We start from the raw sequence: 19,673 nt of genomic DNA on the forward strand, positions 1-19,673 counted from the left end.
GAGTCAGCTCTTCTTTCATTACCATATATTTGATCTCCTTTACCCTCATCTACTCCCCCCCCCCCCCCCCGTTACCCTCTGGTAACCACTAAAGTATTGTCTGTGTCTATGAGGTTTTGTTCTTGACATGCAATTCGACGAATTTTTGCAATGTTTTCGTCAGTTCTGCTCATTACTGGCCTCCCTGATTTCTCTTCATCAGTGACGCATTCTCTCCCCTCAGAAAAACATTTAAGCCATTTGTACACTGCTGTTTTCTTCATGGCATTATCCCCATAAACTTGGACTAACATGTCCCTGATTTCACTTCCACTCTTGCCAAGTTTAACAAGAAATCAAATGTTTGTTCGTTACTCTAATTCAAGCTCATTCTTGTGACGGCACACAAAAACATGCCACAATAATGAACGCCATTCAGCAAGACACTGCCACACATCGACACGTACACAGCTGTGAGACACTGATATACCAAGGTTATGAAACCTTACCGAGCTGTTTGTACAGTGCTGCCAATGTAAGCACACGGTGGAAAGTTCACGAACTTAATTGTCAGACCTCATACATTTTTGTTGTTTTCTTTGATAATACCTTGGGATAGGTTCTTAGTCACAGAATTAGTCGACCAAGGGTGTGAACTTAAAACAAAAACAAAACTGAACCAAACAAAAAAATGTTGATACCTATTAACACATTGCTTTCTCTAAAGAACATACGAACGGACACTCCTGCAAGTAGTGGATGAGGATATTTATCTCACTGCAGACTTAGCAGTGCTCGCTTATTCAGTAAACATTTGTGGAGTTCTCACAACTCTCCAAGTTCAGACATTTTCCAAAAGTGCCCCAGGTGATTCCAGAACCGCTGGTTTAGCTGATGGGAGAAATAAGAAAGGTTTATTTCTCATCACTTCTCTGTGGTCTGAATATCTCCTATTATCCCTTTAAAATAGGAGAGATCAGGCTCATTAGGTCATTCCTGTTTTGTTTTTTACATAGGACATGCTATTCCTAACGAGCAGCCCCTTCACACACAAGTCTAACACCGTCTTGTGCAATAATTCACCGGAGTGTCAACTGTAGGCTTCTTACTACAATCCTCTGCCCGCTCAGCGCTTTCCAGTGTTCAAATAATTCTGCTGGATGGTTCGCCTTTCAACTGAACAGCAGAGTGCTTTTTCTCATTTAGCTATTCCAATAACTTGTGATTCTGACATTTCCAGTCTTTTTTACAGAAAAGGAAAAATAATGCAAATAACAAGGAGCGTTTCTCCAAAGTGGCACAACCAGGAATCATGTGTTAGGAGCTGACTCCTAACTGACTCAATGCAGGTCTTCTGACTTCAAGGTCAGAGTTTCTAATGCTGTGTTATAACCTGCCTCTGGGATTTCTCTAGTTCTGCTCCTGTTTTAATACACAAATGGATGCAGTTATTGGATTATTATTAGGGTTATTTCATTACCCTGCCCTTCTTATGCTCATTTTCTTCCCTGTATGCTCATCTAGAATTCTAAGCATCTAGAATAGTGTTGCTCAACTTCTTTTTTCAGTGTTTCCTGCTCACCCAGGGAAAAATAATTACATTTAAATTCTTTCTAATGAGAGAAATGAAATACCAAGGAATGAGATCTTGTTGAGCAGGATTGAGTTTTGAAGGGCCACAAACTATTATTACGTTTAAGTTTTTTGTTTGTTTGTTTGGTTTTTGCCTTCTAACAACTGACTTTTATCTTATTGGGGGGACTCAAAAAATGCTGTTAATGGACAAACCAATTTAGATGATCTTCACCCTGGTTGTCAGGGCAGAAAGGAGGGTTGTAGGACTTACAGATGGAACTAGCATATATGTGTAGCTAGTGGGACACTACAGAACTGACATTACTCTTTAGTTGAAGGCTGTTTGTAGGAAGCTACAAACCAACTCATGACTTACAAAGAAGCAGTGTTTTAGTGTGAATTGCTAATTATTTAAATATACATTCCACCTGATCAAACCACCTGGAATTTCAAACTTGCCTTTGTTTTCCATATATGTATAGGTCATATAAATGATGTCCCCCCTCCACCCACTGCCTCCATTTTTATGAGTTTTGTATGGGCTCTTGTCTATTTGTTATCACAGCTCTGGGCTGAACTTTTAGGTTTATTCGTCTCAGATTTGTGGCAGTTACGTAGGTTCCCATTTATAATTTTAGAGAGATTAATGCTGGCGTGTTCAGAGGCAGAAAAACACTGCATTAGTAGATAAGGGCCACCAAATACTGAGCTTGACTGGCTGCCACCAACTCTGACAGCCTCTGACCCTTGGCAGGGAAAGAATGTAAATGAGTGGGAATCAAAGGCCCCAGGTAGCTTCTGTTTGTTTTTGCAAGAGAACCAGATCTAAGTGATTTGAACGGATGCCAGATTTATAAACGAAGAGCCAAAGAAAAGAATACGGGAGACAGGGAGGGGCACAGGGCTTGGGGGAGTTGTACTTGCAGGGAGCAGAGGGTGGTGGAAAATGAGCTTTCATTCATTTCTGTGGGTCGGATTTTTAAGATTAACTTGCTCATTTCTTTATTGAAGTCAAGCAAAATTTTAAGTCATTTATCAGGGCTCATAGAGCGCCTATTTATAGAAGTCAGAATAAAAGCAAATGAACCATGAATGCTAACATGCATCTAGCAAATTTAATAAGATTTAAAAGTTAAATAAACCGATGAAGCCTTCAGTTTTCTCCAGCGCCCCTTTACAAATTTTAACCTTGTCTCCTTTTCCCCCCTCACGTCACATTACACAGTGTCTTGTGTGGATTCTTTTAGCTTCAGTTTTTGGAATACTAAAATGATTTAAACACTTGTTGTTTTTAGGAGGAATTTCATTTTTAGTTAAACATTTAGTTGATGATGGCTTGCTTTCTTATTCAGCCTGCTGAAAAATGGAAGCTGTTGTTTTGTGTTCTTTTCTGAGTAGCTAGATTTTCAGTAGGGATGGAGGCTATTGTATTAGTTATCTCTTGTTGCATAACATACTGCTCCAAGCGAGCACCTTAAAACAAGTATTTATTATCTCCCATCGTCTCTGGGGTATGGCTTGGGTGAGTTTTTGTTTCAGGGTTTCTTACAACGCTGCAGTCTGTTGTTAGCCAGGCTGGCTTATGTGGAGGCTCAACTGGGGAAGGACCCACTTCCAAGCTCACGTGGTTGTTGCATAATTCAGTTTATTGAGGGCTTTTGGACTGAGGGCCTCCGTTCCTTGCTGCTTTGAAGGCTGCCCTCAGCTCCTTATTACCTGGGCCTCCCCAACTTTGCAACTTGCTTCATCAAAGCCAGCAAGAGAGACAGTCTGCTATAAAGACGTCCTATCATCTTTGCCATATTCTGTTGGTTAGAAACAAGTCACTTGGTCAGCCTACACTAAAGGGGAGGAGATTGCACAGGACATTAATACAAGAAAAGGTCACCCTAGAATTCTATACCAAAGATATATAGGGCTCCATTCCAACAAGCGTTTAGGGTCTTGTGTTCTTCGAGGGAAGGAAGATTGTCTTTTCTGAGTTCAACTATTTACAGTGCCTTCGCTAGGGGATGGCCAGTACTTCTGCTGAACTGGGTTTGCAGCCCTGAGCCTGCGCTGTGCAGGGCATGGTGAGGCCACTCTGTAAATATACTTAGAGAGGCACCTCCTGGCGCTATCTCAAGCAAGAGAAAGCAAAAGCCTCAGGGCTCTGTCAAAACAATGGCAGAAAACACACCCTCATCTTGTCCTTCTCCTTTTCAAAGCTGTAACAGAAGGAAGAGAATGTATTCCGGTTTTGGAGATTCTGTCCCCCCCCCTCAATTCCCTTCTGGGTGCTACAGGACAAGATATCCAGAAAACCTGTTTTGAATGGCAGGCCCTGTGAATACAAATGTAAGAAAGACATCATTTCTTCCCTGAAGGAACTTAGTCTCGTGGAAGAGACACAGATGGAAGTGGATGGTTATGAAATGGCGCCAAAGGCCTGTGAAAAAGTTATGCCCGAGGGACTAAGCGCAGAGACTGTAAACCTAATCTTAAGGTGCAGGTGGGTGGGTATTAGGTAACATTCAAGGAAGACTTCCTGGAAGAAGTGATGCTGAGCTGAATTAATTGAATTAACCTTTCAAGAAATGTGGGAAGGCTTTTCAGCGAGGATGGGGTATCAGGTATGAAGGCTCAGAGACAGAGGGGAGTTTGGACCTACGGAAACTGCAAGTTGTTCAGTGTGGACGGAGTTTTGGGGTCCACTGGGAGGTAGTGAAAGATGTGGCTGGCAAGGTAGGCAGGAGTCTTATCATCATCAGAGTTCTTGGATGTTGTTCCAAGTAGTTTGGACTTTACCTTGAAAGGATCAGAGGTTAATTCAACCAGATTTGTGTTTTATAAAATAGAGGAGGGTTGGAGGGGTGTTAGGAAACAAGAAGGCCAAATAGGATGAAAATTTGGGGGTCAAAAATACACTAAAGTCAGAATGGAGAGGAGAGGATGTATTCAGAAATCCTAAGGATGCAGAATCATGAAGACCAGGGGACTGAACTGACGGGGGAGGGTGAGGCAGCGTTGCCTGAGGTTTCTGGCTGAGGTGACTGGGTGGATGGATGGTGGGGTGATTCATCAGTCTGGGAAGTATCGGAAAAGCACGAGGTTTGAGTTCAGTTTTGTAATTATTCATTTTCAGGGGCTTGTGGGACATCCATGCAGAGAGAAGCAGTGTTCTGGGGTGTACAGGTCAGTATCCAGTCAAAAAGTCTGGCCGTGTGACTTAGATTTGGAATTGTCCGCCCAGAGTCGGTAGTTAAAGCCGAGTGCCTGGAGGAGATCACCAAGAGACAGTGTACAGACCCAGAAGAGAAAGAGCTGGGGTGGGGTCCATTGATACTTGCAATTGGGGGGGAAGAGGAAACAGGAATAGAGGAGGAGAAGGACGTGGGGTGGTCGTCAGAATTCCCGTTGCAGGTCACAGAAATCCACACACGCGAGTTCAAACAAGAAAATACAGTTTTAGAGTCTATCTAAGGCTGATGAGGTAGCGGAGGCCTCCAGGGTTCTGGAACTGGGGATCCAAAGACAACAGGAGCACAGCAGGACTCTGTCACCCTTCATTTCTCACACCTCAGCAAGGCCGTTTCTGTCCCGGATCTCAACACCGTTTCCCTCTGCTGCGCTGTGCAAGTGACAAACCCACAGCTCCTGAGTTTAAACCTCCCGCGGTGAGATCACCAGTCTGATTGGCTGCCCTCAGCCCCCGTGTTCTGGGAGAGTTAATCTAGGTGTGTCTGTCTCGGGAAGGTGTCTATGAAGCCATGCAGTACAACTTTGGCTAACAAAGGCCCACTCCAGCCTTTCGAGAAAGAGGGGGGTGGTAAGAATCACATGTACTGTGATCTGCCCCAAAGACAGAAAGACAACTGGTAGAGGGAGGGGTCAGGAGGCCCAGACAGGGAGGGAGTTTCAAGGAGGAGGAAGTGGCTCAGGGCAGCAGAGGCCACCGACCAGAGAGGTGGAGCTGAGAAAGAGGAGGACAGCGAGTTGATGACTGAGTAAATCTGTGAAAACAACAGAGAAATGTTTGCTGGCAGGTTGGTTTTTACTTAGGTGGGGAAGGCATACATGTGTTTCTAAGAGGGGGAAGAGAAGAAAGCATTCAAATTGGAAATGAGAGGACACAGCTGAAAGGGCATTATTTAGGGGTGAGGTGCTTGGGAAGTGGGAGTGGTCCCAGGTGGAGGGAAGATCCCAGACGGGAAGGAGCCCTTCACTCTCGCCAAGGTAGGCGGGCAAGAGGGGTGCCATACAGATCATTTGGATGATGGGGGGAAGAGAATGGGCTGCCAAGAAATTAAGTGCAGGTCCTCATACCAGGCGCTATTCATACTCTACAAAACCCCAGCTTCCTCTTGCGCTCCTCAAATATATTGAATGTCTTTACCAAGAAAACAATTTGGTACTCCATCCACCAGGGGACTGACTTGGAGAGCGGCAACCAGGACTGGGGGTCCTTATTGGAGTCCCCAGTTGGACCCAGTGTCCCCGTCCAGTGCTAACACCTCTACATTCCTAAATAAGCCCAAGAGTATCCCATGAGGAGCAAACCTAAAAATGTGAGTGCAACTAATGCAAATATGGGTCAACGGCTGGTTGCAGCTGTACAAGTGAAAAAATTTAAAGTTTGTCTTTCTCTTGTCTCTTCACCATGGCTTTCCTCCTCACCAGGCCGCCTCTTGGCAGTAGGAGGACAGTGCAGGGTTGGGATTCTGTCTCAGGTAGGCTTACCTCAAGTTCCACAATGGCCCCTGCTAAAGAATACAGCTGAGGCTGTCTTGCCCTCACAGCCATCGATTTATTTACCAGAGGATCTAGAAGGTTTCACCATACATCCTAAGCCGGGCTAAATGAAATTTACTACCGTTGGGGTTCAAGGGAAATTTTAGTGGAGAAAAGGAGAGAAAGTAGGTTTATATGTCATTCCATATTCTAAGGAAATATGTATTTTTTCCTCTAGGAAGTGCTCTGGTTTAGTTCATCAAAAAGAAGATGGGTGACGGTGATTTTACCCAAATTACTTTCTTATCCTCTGCTTCTTTTCACCCTCCCACCACTTCAAACTGAACAGAGAGAGGAATCACTTTTCTCTTTCATGTTTAGGAAGCAAAACTGCGGTTTGTGGGAATTCCTTCATGGTAACAGTCACTGGTGTTTTTTGAGTGCCTTCCACGTGTTAGGAATCGTGCTATAGAAACCCATGCCTGCCACTTTGCTGGCATCAGCCGGCCTCACCAGCTGATACGCTCGGCAGATGTTTAATTGTGGTGCCAAAGGGTGCAGAGTGCAAGACCCTTTTGCATTTATTTTGTCATTTCTTCCAAACTTTGGTGAAGTCTCCAAAATACTTCCAGGCGATCCTAATTCTAGCTTTAGGATTTCTTCTCTTGATCCTAGGGAGGAGTATTGGACCATCAAGGGAGCAAATGTAAGGCCCTTAGCCTCTGCTTCTGCCCATCCCGCAAAGCCTTCAGTAATTCCAAACCCTGGGGAGACGTCTCTTTGGATTTCAGGTGGCAGAATCAGCTCTCAGGAGAGGTGGACACACTCCAGGGGCTTGGCTGCCCTGTGCTATTTATTGGAATTGGCCCTTATCCTGGACAGAGGGACAAAATCGGGCTGTGCCTTGAAAACAGAGATTTGATAGCTTTCCTCCGAGGTGAAGTTATAATGGTGAATGGGTGCAGGTGAGGGTTTGTCCGGCTTTAAGCTGCCTCTCCACAGCCCATCCTTTTTAATTCCTAATACTTGTAACACAACTCTCCTGTTAAGACTTTAAGCCTGATAATGTCTGTTCCTCTATTAAGACAGTAACTATACACTTTGCTCATGCTGTCACCTTTTCGTCACTTTGAAGTCTTTGAATTGAAAGAATAACTCTTTCACTGCATCTGCCTCGCAGGTTAGTTTTTCAGACTGGCTCAAAGCCCGTGAGTAGAAGTAGTAGTCCCTGTGTCATCTTAAATCCTGAGGGACAATTCATGGGGACAACTTAATCTGGAGGACTAGTGTGGATTTCATTCTCACTTGTTAATTAAAAACCCTTTGGGGGAGTTTGAGACTCTAGAACTGAACACCTGACTTCCGCTCACTTCAGGATGTTACTGTATTAAAGCTGGTCTGATCATTTCTTTGCAGGAGGATTTGAAGAGGTTAGTTTGGTTTAAAAAATGTTATCTCTATTAGCCAATTTATACGATGTTTCAGGCCAGGCAAAGCGCATCCATTGTAATAAAGGCCAGAATTGTGGTTACCGCTGGAGAAGGTGGGGCAGGGCAGGGAAGTGAGTTTCCTTGAATGCTGGAAATGTTGTAGGTCTTGCTTTGTGTGGGAGTTACTCAGGGGCGTACATATGTAAAAAATGTGTCAGTGAAAAAGAAAAAAATATTGTCGTTTAGGAGTTGATGCTGTCACTCTCCAAGGTCATAGACTTTGTCATAGAGCCTCAGTGTAAACCTTTGGAAGGTTTTAATATTGTGTGGGGAGTTACACAGTCACATTTGTTCTTTGAAGAGCTCCCTCTGTTTGTTGCTGGAAAAAGGATGGGAAGGGACAAAGTGAACGCAGTGACAATGGCTTGGGAGGTGGATGCAATCCAGCAAGAAATAGTGGGCCCTTGGCTTAGATGGTGGTGGTTGAGAGAAGGAGATGGAGGCATGGGTGAGCTGCACTAGAAGGAGGTGTTGAGCGTGACTTCCAAGTTCCAGGAGCTGGAGTGTGGAGGGAGGGCCGTTCCCCGGAGATCAGGCATTCAGCTGGAGATATGTTAAGTTTTAGATGGCTGTGAGCCCGCCTTATAGAGATGACAAGGAGTTAATTAAAGAAACGAGTCTGGAGTCAGAAAGTAGGTCTGGGATGAAATTATAAATTTGAGAGTTACTGACGTGGTATGAGAGCAAGGGGAATGCATGAGCTCACTTTGCAGACAACACAGAGCTGGAAAACAAGAGGTTCCAGAACTCTGCCCTGGGGAATTGCCGCATGTGGAGGTCAGGCAGGGGAAGAGTAAGAACCAGAGGCTAAAAAGGCGTACAGGGGAGGTGAAAGGATTGCGATGCCATGGCATCCAAGGGGAGAGTTGTCTAGAAGCAGAGAGAGATCAACTGAAAGTCAAGTAAGTGGAGGAATGAAATCCTCAGTTGGATTTTGAAAGTCAAGTAAGTGGAGGAATGAAATCCTCAGTTGGATTTTCTTCTAGCATGGAGGCCATTGGTGACTTCAGCAAGAATGATTTCAGTGGAGGTGTGGTGGTAGAAGCCACACTACAGTGAGCCAAAGATGGATTCTTTTCCCTTACAGTATATGTATTGCTTTAGCTGTATATTCAAAACATCAGTCCTTTATGTAACAATTAATTGTGCAGTAACATTTAAATTGAAGTTTAATTCTATAGCACAATGTAGAAGGGATTAATTGGGGTCCCAGTTTCTTTTGACTGAGTTGTTTTAGTCAATGAAATTGAATGTAGAAGATGCTGTGGGAAATTATTTTCGAGTCCTATATTTACTCAGTAGGATTTTTTAAAGGAATCATTTTCATGGTCCATTCCCGCCCCCGGGCAGAAACAAACTCTGTGATCCTTGATTCATGGTGCTTTAAAGGGCGAAGTACTGAGTGAACTTTCTGAGGAAATTTAGAATTTCTCTAGCTGATATTGAGGCTAAGTATCCCCCTGGGCTAAATGACCAGCATCTTTTCTGAAACCTATTCCAGGAATTCTGGTAATGGAAAGAAACCAGGGCAGTTGGTGCTCATGTCACATTATTACAGAAGTCAAACATAACCGTTTTATTGATCTAAATACATAAGTTGAAACAAAAAATAAAAGGGAAAAATTATTATGTCCAGGTCTTCAGTGTAGGAAGTGTTTTGTGAATATGAAGCATTGTATTGCTTTGTTCAATTACATTGAAAAGTACAGAGTAGAAGTGTGACTCTAAGGTCCTGGAGAGTCGTGGTGACACCTGGCCTCCGACCTGTGTGCTCCACAGTCCTGGGAACGATGGCAACGATTTGAGTATTACCTAACGCCAGCAAGCAGTGGAGGCCTAAGGGATATTATGTGTTAAGTGATATTACACCAACTGGAAAACCTGTCCCTGACAATCTCCTTTTTCTTGCTGTCTTTCTGACTCTCAGGGTCTTAAGAGAAATGATCTGTATTAAATTTCATATTCTTATTCCACTTAGGAGGTTCTGCTGAGAATTGCAAGGTCAAATCTATAGTGAGGTTTTTTATATACTGGTGTCAAGGGAGAGAGAATTAACATCTTGCTTAATGGGAAGGTGACACTTATTAGGCTGTTACTATAAGTGGTTAATATTTTTAGGATGAAATTTGATTTTACAGAATAGTCATTTTTAAGAAATAGTGTATGTATAACACACACACACACACACACACACACACACACACACACACATGATATATATTTTTGTTTGCTTGTTTCTTTCTTTTCTGCATGTAAGATGTGCTGTGATGACCTAGGAGAGAAAATAGTGAGAAACCATCCCATTCCCACTATTTGCAGAGCTTAATTAGTTCTGGCACAGTGCCAAGGTTCCAGAGGATGTTGGGTGTCTATGTTGGTCCAGGTGAACTTGAGTCCTCAAGGATCTAGAGAGACCTAGGGGCATGTCCCCGATCCATCAGAAAGGCTGTTTCATAGGCCTCTGGGTTTGCTTTAGATTAGAATCACAGGCCCTTTGCACATCCTTCTTAGATGGAGTATGTGTGAATGTATTTGGAGAAGGCCAAAACGAGACTTGCCTTTATTTCTTGAGGATTTTTCTCAGCATGTAAGAGCCTTGTAAATAAATACTCATGTATATGGCACAGTGAATTTTGACATACAGGTGACATCAAGCTAAATTGTTCTGGGACTTGATGAGACTGAGTCATAGAGCTATTGGAGGTACTATGGATGTCAGTCAGGAGAATTTTGAACAAGAGGTTTCTTTTTCTCTGAAGGTGAGTTGGTAATGAGAATGATGCCTGCTACCTTTTGATCACCTACTAGAGATGTGATCCTGCTCTCTGTCTTGTCATAATGAAAATAAAGTCTAGAATATTCATAATGTGTTCTTTGACCCTGGGGTCCCAATGATCTAAACCAAGATTTAGAAAGTATTTTTTTCTGAACAGAATCAGGAAAGTAGAGTTCTGCTATTTGCTCTTTACTCTTTTGTTTCCTGGTCTCTTCCACCATGCTTTGTTGTAGGCCCATTGCTATAACCGATACCAAGACATTTGAAATTCTCTCCTAAGCACTGTGAAAGGACCATTTTATTATTATTATTGGGATTGTTGTTCTTTATGATTGCAGAGAGGCAAGGAATTGGATTTGACAGGTGGAAGGAGGAACTCCAACAAGAGAGTGTGGCGGGATGAGGGGAAGACCTAGGAGTGAGATATGAAAGAGCTATACAGGATATTACTGATGAGAACAATGCCATAAATATGCAAAGCGTAACGAATTGGGCATCTAGTTCCAAAACCGCTACCACTGCAAAATGACAATTGCAGCATTTTCTCAGGATGTAAGCCAAGGGTTATTTTAGCCCAAGAGGAGGCAGCTGAACTAGAGATAGTGAATACACCTAAACAAATGCAGCTCAGGACGGAGCTGCAAAAACACAAAAGGGCTGCATGCTGGCATGGAAACTGCCTCAGGCCTGAAACAACAGAAGCTGAAGTTGAACAGTGTCTGCCTGGGAAGTGTGCTTTGCTGTGGGTCTGTTTTGGAAACGTTGGGAAAACAGCCCTATAGATAAACTGTTCAGATTTGCAATCCAAAACCGGTGGAAAAGAAACAGCTCTCCCTACGGTTGGCAATACTGAAGAGCTTTCTGGCTGTTAACTCACGTTATGCAATCTATTTGCATGCCCGGCACTTCATCTGAATACTGTTAAAATACATTAGAGATAGTGGTCTCTCGCCCACCCCACGTCAACCAGAACCCCAGTGCTTGTTCCTCCATTGCCTCTGAGCTCTTCTGCTTAGTCAGGTGGGGCCCTTCTAATGTGGAAAACCTTCTAGAGGAATGGTTAAGAACACAGGTTCGAGTTATATGAATCTGAACTTCCCATCTGAAAAACGCTACTGATAATAACTACTTGGCAGGGTTGTTATGAGAATGAAATGCAATTAATAGTATTATTTAAATGTAATGTAAAAATGAATTCTCATTAGGGGCCATACATATGTATAGGGTCAAATGATAATACATGGCCAGGTACTCACCTTGTCCCACACACTGTCCAGCTGGCTTTCTGTGCAGTATCTCGTTTGGGGTAAGCAACCTAATCCAAGGTCACGCAGCTGCTAAGGAGCAGAACTGGGATTTGAAATCCTTCGAACGGACAGCAGAGCCCTTGTATAGTAACCACTGCTACTGTCCCCTGCCCCTCATTTGGAATCTGCAGCGTGATAGATGCAGTGCTGACGGCATTCATTTCATTAAACACAGAGCAGTCCAAAGCTGTGTGTCCTGCTGTCTTGGTTTCATACAGTCCACAGTGCAGTCCCCAAACACTGGACCTACCTGTCTCCTTAGTCACACTGGTGTCAGGAAGTGGCATTCAGTTAGACTTCTCCTGTGCACAGTTACGCACATATGAGCCATCCACTGCGGGATTCCACTGTCTTAACTCTGTTTCAGGTCACTGCTGCTAAGATTGATGGCCGCTGGGTTAGGACTTTGTCTGCAGGAAAGATGAAGCCTATTGTACTTTGACTCAGGCCAGTGAGTTTTCTGTGGCAAAACAGATGACTTTCTTTTCTTCCTTTTTTGGGAAATGTGCGGAATCATGTGGTCTCTTGGGTCTGTTGGCAGGTTTGAGTGCAGGGAGACTATGCAGGAGTCTGCCTGCTTTGCTTAATGACTCGAGAAACCTGTAATTGCTGAACCAGTCCCAGGTTGCAGGGGGAACCGTGCACAGGAGCTGCCTGATCACACTTTACACGGCGCTGCAGGAGACAAGAGCTCTTCTCCCAAATGTGGGCTCTAACCTTTTGAAGGCACAATGGCTCTCACAGGTCCAGTAATAGTGTAAGTGCAGAAAAGCAAAGCAGGGAAATAGGGCCCCTCTGATCCTTCCAGTCTAACTGTCATCACCTTTGTTTGCATTATTCTTGCCTGGGGCTCCCTCAGCCTCTACCTTCATTCATCGCCCCTGTGCTAAGTGTCGCCCATGTGCCAGGCCCAGGGCGGGACCCTGGGGAGCCAGTAAGACACAGTTGGTGTCTACATTTTGTCTCTTCTTCTATTTTCCATGCACCTTCTAAAGTTGGTGATGCCTAGTTCTACCCGTTCTTGGGAATGACTCTCCTAGCTGTATCTAATTCATAGTAAGAGTCAAGGGAGCTTCTATCATCCAAGTTTTAATAATAGTACTTGTCCTGCCACTTAAATTAAGTTCTCTTGTTTTTAAGTGGTCAATTTAGCAACAATATTTTAACCTATTGTAATTCATTAACAAATAGTTTTTGAAAGTCTATTATCTGCAAGGCATAATGTGGTTCCTGTTTTTGATGAGTGGTTATTTTGATTCGCACAGATCCTTTAAATGAGGGTTTGCAGAAATTACAAGGGAAGTCTTGCAGTCAGCAGTTTACCTTGCATTTAATGATCCAGCCACCTTATTTCGTCTCCTCCAATGACATAGCCCCTTAGGTCACACTGCAGTTGCTACATGAAACCTCTGACCAGCCCTGCAGCTGCCAGCTCCATCACTCAAGCACAATTCTTCCTCTGTTGATGGGACCCTTCTCTCCCACCTTTGCATTTTCGGTTTGTCTGCGATGTGTGTCTTACTGCCCCCTCCAGAGGTCTTGCGCCCACGTCTTTGTTTTCTTCACAGTGTTTAGCAAAGTCTTGCAGAGAATATGGATAACCCCATAGCTACTGGTTGTGTGATTAACTGATTTTTGTGAGAAAGTGGTTCTATTTGAGGATACTGAGTATTAGCAAACGTTTTTATGATCATCTTAGGCTCTCTGAAGCATATATTCATTCACTGAATTGACTGAAACCCACTGTCTAAGGGACTCGTGGGCATTTTGTAAACCAGCGTTTGTGTTGGGTTGAGCAGGCAGGAGAGCATGCATCTGTGGTACGGGGGCTCCTTCAACTCAGGCAGAAGAGACATCATCAGAGAGTAAATTCGGGCTGCAGCTGGCTTGGTATCAGATGCGCAGCCATAAAATGGGACCCAGAGGGACTTGAGCCCAAGAGCACGAGGAAGGTGGGTGAGGCAGAGCCCGTCAGAGACCACTGAGACCTGTGCACCCACGTCCATCAGGAGCCTGAGCGCTACAAACCAGTCACCTTCAACGGTTAATGGTAATGTTATGAGAATTAAAATAAAATAAAATCAATAAAAACTCACCAAAAGATGCCCAGCGCTTGGTGGAGTGGAATAGACCTTCATATAAAATTTGATTTTTTGAAGAAATTCTGGGTCAGCTCTCTATGAGGTTCAAGCAAAATCAGAGCAGAGGAATTTACGCTCGTCTTCATGATTAAGCTTATCTGTGCTTCCAGTATGTGCTTCCCTGTTTCAGGATAAGCCTGGGGCAGAAAGAGCCATGCTCTGAGCTCTGCTTTGTCCCATTTCAGCTGTGCTCCTTTAGATTTTAGGGGTGTCATGGTCCTTTTGGGATCAGTTGTTTTTTTTTTAGAAAACAGGGATGCTGTCTTCAGAGTAAGGGAATTGACTAAATTACTGAGATCCTTTATGACTAATTCTATAATTAACTCTTTATAATTTATTAATGAATGATTCTATAATTCATTAATTCAACCAATATTTATTACGCATAACCTGCTAAATGCCAGGCACTGTTCTAAGTGCCTGTATAGCAGGGAATAACAGCCAGAACCCTTACCCTAGAGAAGCTTATATCTGCAGGATGGAGGGAGACAGACAGTAAGCAAAATAAGTTGGTAAATGCTGTTGTATATTAGAAAGTGAAAAGTAAGTACTGTGGAGAACTACCTAGAAATAAAGCAGAGCAGGGGTACAGGGAGAGATTTGGTATTTTAAATAAGGTCAAGAAAGGCGTCACCAAAAATGTGGCTTTGAACAAAAACTTGTTGGAGGTGAGGAAGTAGACTGCATAGATCTCTGGGGGAAGAGCATTCCTGACAGAGGAAGGAGCAAGTGCAAATGCCCTGAGTTAGGAGCTTGTCAAGTTTGAGCAAGTTTGAGAAATAGCAAGCAGTGGACAGAAAGGTCAGAGGGGCTGCATTATATTGTGCCTTGGAGGCCTTTGGAATACCTCTGGCTTTCCCTCTGAGTGAGACAGAGAGACACGGGAGGGTTCTAAGCAGAGGGAGGACATTCACTGATGCCTCTTAAAATTATCGCTATGCCTGCTATGCTAGAGACTGTAGAGGGGCAAAGGGTAGAAGCATGGAGACCAGGTGGGAAGTATTGCAATATTCTAGCTAAGAGGAGATGGGGCAGAGAGTGGTGAGAAGCCGTTAGAATATAGACATATTTTGAAGATTTCAGAGTGGATAAGGTGTGGATGTGAGATCATGAGTCAAGGATACTCCCAGCATTTTGGCCGGGATAACTGGAAAGGTGGAGTTACCGTTAACACAGGTTGGGCACCTTGAGTATAGCAGATGTTTGGAGACAGATCAGTAGTTCTGTGTTGGAGATTTTGAGTTTTTTATGTGCATTCCTTCAGCTGGAAATGTTGAATAGACAGTTGGATACAGATGCACGCAGCTCCATGGAGAGAACTGTGCTGAAAATACATAGTTTTAAGTCACGAGCACATAGATGGTTATTTAAAAATGCAGCCTGGAAGAGATCAGCAGGGGCTGAGTGAATATGAGGAAAAAGCAGAGGCTTAAGGACGAACCTTTGGGACCCTCAGTATCATGAGTGTGGGACGTGAGGAGGAAACAGCAAAAGAAAGTGTGTGTGGGGGGGAACATTGAAAAAGAAAGAAAACCAGAAGAGAGAGGTGTCCTAGCCTCCAAGTGAAGAAAAGATTGTGTTGATGATAGAGTTGTGTCAAATGCTGGGAACAGATCCAGTAAGATGACAGCTGAGAATTGACCATTGGATTCAACACCCTGGAGGTCATAGGTGGCTTTGATGAAAATTTTAGTAGGATGATGGAGCGAAGGCTTGTTTGGAGGGAGTTTAAAGCAATATGGAACTGGAAACAAGTATAAATGACTCTTGAAGAATGCTGCTGCAAAAGGAAGAAAAGAAATAGGCTGATAGCTCACAGGGGAAGTGGAGTCAAGAGGACTCTATTTTGTTGTTGTTTTGTTTGTTTTTATTTTAGATGGGTTAAACATCAGTATCTTCGCTTGCTGCTGGTACTGATGGGATAAAGACCAGAAAAATAATAATGTGAAAGGAGAATTGCTGAAGTGTTGTTTAAGTAGGAAGAGAGAGGATCTACTGGAGAGGTTGCCGTATTTTACGAGCACAGATTCTGGCGGGTGGGCAGAATGGCTAGTGAGAGCATGTGGAAGTTGTTTTCTGATTCTTCAGATTTCTCAAAGAAGTGAAAGAACTGGTCACCAACAGCCAGTGACACTAGGGTAGAGAATGGTAGGTGTTTGAGGAGAAAAGCGAAGGAAGATGTAACATTGTCATTCAGGAGAACAGGAACATGATGGACTAATGTCTAATACTGTGGACTAATTTCTAATGCTGGCAGTGGGTTTTATTATCAGTATTTCACGTATATTTGTCAGTGCCGTTCCATTTACCAAGTGCTTTCTCATCTGCGCATCATCCCAACAACACTGTGGGGTGGCCGAGAGTTGAGTTTTCTAAAATCACACAGCTTGAAGTCAAAGTGTGGGACTCAAATCCAGGTCTTCTGAATGGCAGTCTCGAATTCTTTTCCTCTATTAAGCTTCTCTTTTTTAAATGATTTTTAATTAGTGATGATTTTCAGGTGTGAAAATACTTCACCACATCTCTATTTATCCTTTTTGTGTTTTATTGCTCTGAATAGTCCTAGAGAGAGAGATCAGATTAAATATTCTTTGTCCATAACTATTAAGTATTGAGTTTCATCTTTTTCAATCCTAGGCCAGTGTACAACAAGTTTAATGGTGAGAAAATCCTTGTAGAACTTAAAAATGAAATTGACTTAAGAGGCAAAACGTAGCCTTGTTAATGGAAATTCTGGCTGCTTTCCAGGTCATAAATACATCTTAAAAATACTTTGTTAACATGGGGAAGTTATAATTTCCTTAAGTGCAAAGTGTTATTATGAATAGGAACGAGATATGATATTATTCTTCTTACTCTGCAGTTACATCTCATAGGATGCTAATTGTGCCATATGCATAGGTAATATTGGGGTAAAATAGCTCTCATTTCCCCTTAGGTATGATTAGAATTTCTAAGGTAGAATTGATTATTTTGAAGCTGAAATAGAATGATATTGAATGTCAACTATAACTAAATATATAGGTATATATAGTCACGGGATGTGGAGCACAGCATAGGGAAGATAGTTGATTGTAACAGCTATATAATATATTGCAGGGGTAAGAGATTGAGGGGTGGGTTATCACTTTATGAGGGTTTTAAACGTCTATTACATTGCTTTGTACATCAGAAACTAATTTTTCCCCAAAAAAATGTTATTTTCCTGTTATTTGTTATATTGTTATTTCCTATTGATACACATAATTCCTAGACTTATGTTCCTGTTCTACTTATAAGAAGTGGTTTGATTAATTTCAAATGTGACATTGCCTCCTCAGAATGCCAGCTGTTAAAACGAACTCTTCAGCATACTCCACTTTCTGAATATTTGCTTATTTCTTTTTACCCTCCTTTAGACCTGACTCTGCAGCCGGAACTCATGTTTGTGACACTCACATCGACATCAGTCACCATCTCAGTTCGGTATTACCTTCTGACTACATCATAAATCACTGGAGTTTCTAAATCTTTCAACAGCTTGATTCATATCTTGTGTAAGATTTACTTAGTGTCAGAACAACTTAAGTGTGCACAAATTTGGGTCATACCTAAAACCTCTAAGATTTGAAATCATTTCTGAATATCTATAGAAGAGTCATAAATACTCAAATTGATCACCTGTTCGAATGCTGTTACTTAATTAACCTAAGAGAAAGTTGTGAAAATATTGTGGACTGACCCTCCCTCTGAATTCTTTAAGATATCCTACGTTTTCTTATGTTATTCATACTTTACATCTGGTTTTTCCTTGGCTACAAGGAAGTAACTACACGTAGAGAGTTTTGGTGAGCTTTTAAAATATCTTTCAAGGAAAATGATAAGAATAAATAACTCTGCATGTCAATATCCGGTTCATAAAGACAACATTCCAGTGAGTGTTCTTTGGGGTATTTTTTATTGTGGTAAAATATACAAACGTAAAATTGACCATTTTAAACATTTTCAAGTGGACAATTCAGTGGCATTCATTACATTCACAATGTTGTGCTACGATTCTACTTCTAAATGTTATGCTACCATCGCTACTATTCTACTTTTCCATTATCCCAAGCCCAGTAAGTAGTTTCTAAATTACATGAAAATATTAAAGGTTTTCTATAACAGCTGACTCACCTGGAATAATACCTCAGGTTTTAATAAGTCAGTAAATGTGTTTTGTGTCAAAAACTATCCAATATGAGTGTTCATTTAGTAGTATGCTCATTTCTTACTAGGCCGAACTCAGCCACGTCTTTGGCTTCGTTAATTATTGTTAAAATTCAGTTTTTTTAGTAAGGTGATTGCTTTCATGTGCCTTTCTTTAATCCTTTTATCAAAGTACCACACAATTAAACTCGTCATCTGTTAATTTAACATCAGAGAGACTTGACAATCATGTGTGTTGCCACACATACAATCCAAAGATTAAAGTCAGCTCAGTGTCAAGAGACCCCACATAACAGGTGACTAAAAGAAACAGTACATGGAAACTGGAATGAGAGCAACATTTATTTTACTCAGTCATTATGGGTCACCAACTTCCATGAACTGTGTCAATACCATAGAAAGGATTCAGTTTGGCAAAACACAGTGAACCGACTATATTTTGAGAAAATGTATAACTTTTCAATTTAAGTCACTGAGGCATTTGCTGTTAGATAACTGTGGTGATTTCCTAGTAACTGATGATATAGACCAGTAAAGAATACAGCTTAGTTTTCCCACTTACAGTGTGCTTACTATGATCTACACTTCTTTCTCCAACTATAAGACATGTATTTATCCTTAAGGATCTATATTAAGTGCCAATTCTTTTGCGAAGCTTTCCCTAACTCCCATAGACAGTCATTGAATCTTCCTTTGTGGTCCAATAGTACTTGGCAAAAAATCCATATTGTAGCAAACATCACATTAAGTTCTCATTTCCTCCGCACTGGAAGCTCCTCAGGGGTAGGGGCTGTGTCTTATTCCTACTTGTATTCCCAATGCAGTTCCTAGCACACAGTGGAAACCCGTTAAATATTTGTTAACTGACTAACCGAATGCATGAACTCATCAATCTCAGCATCCGTATTGGAATTTTCATTTTTTGCCAGTATCTCAATTATAAGATGTTCATACTTTATTTACTAAGGAAATAGGCAAAATATATATACGGTCCAGTTTTATGTGTTGAGGTAGCAGACATTTCCATTAGTGACATAAACTGAAATGAAAGTATTCTGCTCACGAACTCCTAGACATTTGCCCATGACCGTAGAAAACTTGAAATGGCATCTTTTATAGAAAGTCTCGGATGACTGTGTTTGTTTGTCGTGAGAATTGCGAATTGCAAAGGCAGTACTGAGGGGTGTGGCTCCTCCAAGTCCTCTGTGACAGAGTGGGAAATCTCCGTCATCTACTTTGTCCCTGTGTCAAGGCGCAGCACTGGTCCTGGTTACGGGCAGTGGTCACGGAAACATCCCACTGAAGGTAGCGCTTGCCACAGTGTGGTGCTGGTGTTGGCATTGCAACTGGCACCACAGAGGAAATAGCACAAAGGGAACAGCATGTCTCGGAGTGTCACCATGGGTCTCTGTGACTGGGCAATGGGACTCCCCTCACTCCTCACGAGGCTCTGTCTAGGTGCAGATACAGCATCCCTCTATCTTCAAGTGGTTTCATGGGACCTGTT

General features: G+C 42.4%; 1 protein-coding gene across 4 annotated transcripts in view; it reads left to right on the forward strand.

The window, feature by feature from the left end:
• Positions 1-19,673, forward strand: part of LYPD6 (LY6/PLAUR domain containing 6) — a 140,312-nt gene that overhangs the window by 52,093 nt on the left and 68,546 nt on the right. The window contains exon 2 of one of the 4 annotated variants that reach the window (XM_074336070.2): positions 17,377-17,443. The exons of 2 other annotated variants lie outside the window; for them this stretch is intronic. The gene's annotated coding sequence lies outside the window, so the exon portion shown is untranslated. The remainder of the gene's footprint in view (positions 1-17,376; positions 17,444-19,673) is intronic. One more of the 4 variants, XM_074336069.2, reaches the window with a different exon arrangement.

This window comes from Rhinolophus sinicus, chromosome 17, assembly GCF_057876585.1.
Source record: "Rhinolophus sinicus isolate RSI-liver-muscle chromosome 17, RSI-T2T, whole genome shotgun sequence".
NCBI lineage: Eukaryota > Metazoa > Chordata > Mammalia > Chiroptera > Rhinolophidae > Rhinolophus > Rhinolophus sinicus.